The following is a 4,742-nucleotide window of genomic DNA, read 5'->3' as shown; positions in this document are numbered from 1 at the left end:
GATGGGCGGGGATTGGGGCAGGGCCTGGGATTGGTGGGCGGGATAGAGGCGGGGCCTCGCTGGCTCGTTGGCACGCTCGATGTTCTACTTTCCTCTCCCCCTTCCTTCCCCCCGACCCTGCCCCGCCCTGCCTTTCTCCTTTGCCTTAACCCAATGCCCTGCAAAAACATACCCGTAAGTAAGATTTTTTTGTTCAGAATTTCTGATTTCTTCTAAAAATAAGATTATATATTCTACTTCTACAATTTGCCTTTCTCACTAAAAATAAGATGTGAAAATCTATTCAAGACAATAGATAGATCTGACTGTTCTTTTTAAAATTATGTATTTGTTATGTCGTACAGATAATACATACATATAGGAAAAGTTCAATGGGGGATCTCCCTCCATCCCTAAGTTTTCCTCCCCAGAAACAACCACTGTGACCAGTTCCCTGATATCGTTTATATTTCAAGCACTGCGTGTATTATTTCTCTCAATAAGTAACCTACAGAGCATCGGTTGATTGCTACATGCTAAGGTTACAAAGCCCTTTCCTGCAAGGGTGCTACAAGTGGAGGATTGGAGGGAAGATGTGGAGAGAGAGATGAGGTTGATCCATTCCAATAAAACTAACTCAACACATTGTCATATTGATGTATTAGCAGAATTTTTTTAACTGATAAGGCGATGTGGAAGAGAAATCAAGAAATTTGGCATAGTTGGTTGAAAGTAGATCTTAAAGGATGAATATCAAGTCATGGAGAATGGTTAGTGCAGTGGGTGAGAAATGTTGCAACTTTGGGGTATAGTGTGAGCAAAAACACAGAGGCAAGGGGGAAATACATGTTCTGGGAACACTGAGTAATGAGTTATGGCTAGAGATTAAAGCTCTGTGTGTGTGTGTTACTGTCACAGGAATACACAAATAGATCAAAGAAACAATAGCTCAGAAGCAGACTCAGGCATGTATGGACTTTTAGTATGGGTTAGGGGGTAGTATTTCAAATCAATGGGGAAAGGAGGCAGTTGGGACAATTGGCTAAAGGATTAAGTTCTTAGATCCCCATTTCACATCATTCACAACAATAAATTCCAGGCAGACTGACTCAAACTTTAAAAAGAACTTTAAGATATTAGATGAAAGTATAGGAATAGTATTCCTAACAGATTTTGCTTTATATTTTTCAAAGGTATGGTATCAGTTGCATAGCCCAATGGTTAAGAGTACTGGTTTTTGATACTTACTAGCCAACCTGTGACCTACCTAATTTCTCTGTGCCTCAAGTTTCCTAAACTCTTGAGTGGGGGCAATAATGAGATTGCACTGAGGATTGGATGATATAATGTCTGTATGCAAAACACTTATCATAATGCCTGACATGTTATAAGTGCTCAATAAATATTGGCTGCTATCATTATAGTTTTTGATGACGCAACCTTATATCAGTATAAAATCTCCCCCTCTTCCCTTTCTAACATTGGCCTTGAATTTTAGTCTAATATTACCATAACATCTTCTTGCTCTTGTTGTGTTTGTCTGATATGTCTCTTGTTTTCAACCTCTTTGTCATTTTCTCTTAATTGATGTTTTTTAATAAATAATACATAGCTGAAGAAACAAAAGAAAAAGAAAAAAGAAATAGTACGTAGCTGGATTTTGTTTTTTAACGAAGTCTGAAAGTAACTCTCTTCTAACAGGGGAACTTAAACCACTTACATTTAATGTGATTATTGATATGTTTAATGTATTTTTGCCACCTCATTTTACATTTATCTTATGTTTTCTATTTATCATGTGTGTTTGTTGTATGTTGATTGAGCCAGTTCTCTTTTTTTAATTTTATTTATTTCTTTATACAGCAGGTCCTTATTAGTCATCAATTTTATACACATCAGTGTATACATGTCAATCCGAATTGCCCAATTCATCACACCACCACCACCACCCCCCCACCGTTTTTCCCCCTTGGTGTCTATATGTTTGTTCTCTATATCTGTGTCTTAATTTCTTCCCTGCAAACCGGTTCATCTGTACCATTTTTCTAGGTTGCACATATATGCGTTAATATACGATATTTGTTTTTCTCTTTCTGACTTACTTCACTCTGTATGACAGTCTCTAGATCCATCCACACCTCTACAAATGACCCAATTTCGTTCATTTTTATGGCTTAGTAATATTCCACTGTATATATTTACCACATCTTCTTTATCCATTCGTCTGTCGATGGGCATTTAGATTGCTTCCATGACCTGGCTATTGTAAATAGTGCCGCAATGAATATTGGGGTGCATGTGTCTTTTTGAATTATGGTTTTCTCTGGGTATATGCCCAGTAGTGGGATTGCTGGGTCATATGGTAATTCCATTTTTAGTTTTTTAAGGAACCTCCATACTGTTCTCCATAGTGGCTGTATCAATTTACATTCCTACCAACAGTGCAAGAGGGTTCCCTTTTCTCCACACCGTCTCCAGCATTTGTCGTTTGTAGATTTTCTGATGATGCCCATTCTAACTGGTGTGAGATGATACCTCGTTATAGTTTTCATTTGCATTTCTCTAATAATTAGTGATGTTGCGCAGCTTTTCATGTGCTTCTTGGCCATCTGTATGTCTTCTTTGGAGAAATGTCTATTTAGGTCTTCTGCCCATTTTTGGACTGGGTTGTTTGTTTTTTTAATATTGACCTGCATGGGCTGTTTATATGTTTTGGAAATTAATCCTTTGTCCATTGATTCATTTGCAAATATTTTCTCCCATTCTGAGGGTTGTCTTTTCGTCTTGTTTATGGTTTCCTTTGCTGTGCAAAAGCTTTGAAGTTTCATTAGGTCCCATTTGTTTATTTTTGTTTTTATTTCCATTACTCTAGGAGGTGGATCAAAAAAGATCTTGCTGTGATTTATGTCAAAGAGTGTTCTTCCTATGTTTTCCTCTAAGAGTTTTATAGTGTCCAGTCTTACATTTAGGTCTCGAGTCCATTTTGAGTTTATTTTTGTGTATGGTGTTAGGGAGTGTTCGGATTTCATTCTTTTACATGTAGCTGTCCAGTTTTCCCAGCACCACATATTGAAGAGACTGTCTTTTCTCCATTGTATACCCTTGCCTCCTTTGTCATAGATTAGTTGACCATAGGTGTGTGGATTTATCTCTGGGCTTTCTATCTTCCATTGATCTATTTTTCTGTTTTTGTGCCAGTACCATATTGTCTTGATTACTGTAGCTTTGTAGTATAGTCTGAAGTCAGGGAGTCTGATTCCTCCAGCTCCGTTTTTTTCCCTCATGACTGCTTTGGCTATTCGGGGTCTTTTGTGTCTCCATACAAATTTTAAGATTTTTTGTTCTAGTTCCGTAAAAAATGCCATTGGTAATTTGATAGGGATTGCATTGAATCTGTAGATTGCTTTGGGTAGTATAGTCATTTTCACAATATTGATTCTTCCAATCCAAGAACATGGTATATCTCTCCACTGTTGGTATCATCTTTAGTTTCTTTCAACAGTGTCTTATAGTTTTCTGCATACAGGTCTTTTGTCTCCCTAGGTAGGTTTAATCCTAGGTATTTTATTCTTTTTGTTGCAATGGTAAATGGGAGTGTTTCCTTAATTTCTCTTTCAGATTTTTCATCATTCGTGTATAGGAATGCAAGAGATTTCTGTGCATTAGTTTTGTATCCTGCAACTTTACCAAATTCATTGATTAGCTCTAGTAGTTTTCTGGTGGCATCTTTAGGATTCTCTATGTATAGTATCATGTCATCTGCAAACAGTGACAGTTTTACTTCTACTTTTCCAATTTGTATTCCTTTTATTTCTTTTTCTCCTCTGATTGCCGTGGCTAGGACTTCCAAAACTATGTTGAATAATAGTGGCGAGAGTGGACATCCTTGTCTTGTTCCTGATCTTAGAGGAAATGCTTTCAGTTTTTCACCACTGAGAATGATGTTTGCTGTGGCTTTGTCATATATGACCTTTGTTATGTTGAGGTAGGTTCCCTCTATGCCCACTTTCTGGAGAGTTTTTATCATAAATGGGTGTTGAATTTTGTCAAAAACTTTTTCTGCACCTATTGAGATGATCATATGGTTTTTATCCTTCAATTTGTTAATATGCTGTATCACACGGATTGATTTGCGTATATTGAAGAATCCATGCATCCCTGGGATAAATCCCACTTGATCATGGTGTATGATCCTTTTAATGTGTTGTTGGATTCTGTTTGCAAGTGTTTTGTTGAGGATATTTGCATCTATATTCAGCAGTGTTATTGGTCTGCAATTTTCTTTTTTTTGTAATATCGTTGTCTGGTTTTGGTATCAGGGTGATGGTGACCTCATGGAATGAGTTTGGGAGTGTTCCTTCCTCCGCAATTTTTTGGAAGAGTTTGAGAAGGATGCATGTTAGCTCTTCTCTAAATGTTTGATAGAATTCACCTGTGAAGCCATCTGGTCCTGGACTTTTGTTTGCTGGAAGATTTTAAATCACAGTTTCAATTTCATTACTTGTGATTGGTCTGTTCATATTTTCTATTTCTTCCTGGTTCAGTCTTGGGAGGTTATACCTTTCTAAGAATTTGTCCATTTCTTCCAGGTTGTCCATTTTCTTGGCATAAAGTTGCTTGTAGTAGTCTCTTAGGATGCTTTGTATTTCTGCGGTGTCTGTTGTAACTTCTCCTTTTTCATTTCTAATTTTATTGATTTGAGTCCTCTCCCTCTTTTTCTTGATGAGTCTGGCTAATGGTTTATCAATTTTGTTTATCTTCTC

At 37.1% G+C, this 4,742-nt stretch overlaps 1 protein-coding gene across 1 annotated transcript in view; it reads left to right on the top strand.

Annotated features, from left to right (window-relative positions):
* ADGRE3 (adhesion G protein-coupled receptor E3) overlaps positions 1-4,742 on the top strand; it is a 130,438-nt gene that overhangs the window by 65,898 nt on the left and 59,798 nt on the right. The window lies entirely within an intron of this gene.

Source organism: Balaenoptera borealis (genome assembly GCF_965194805.1).
Source record: "Balaenoptera borealis genome assembly, chromosome: 2".
NCBI lineage: Eukaryota > Metazoa > Chordata > Mammalia > Artiodactyla > Balaenopteridae > Balaenoptera > Balaenoptera borealis.
The sequence above is the reverse complement of the archived record's forward strand: the minus strand, read 5'-3'. Positions and strand labels throughout refer to the sequence as shown.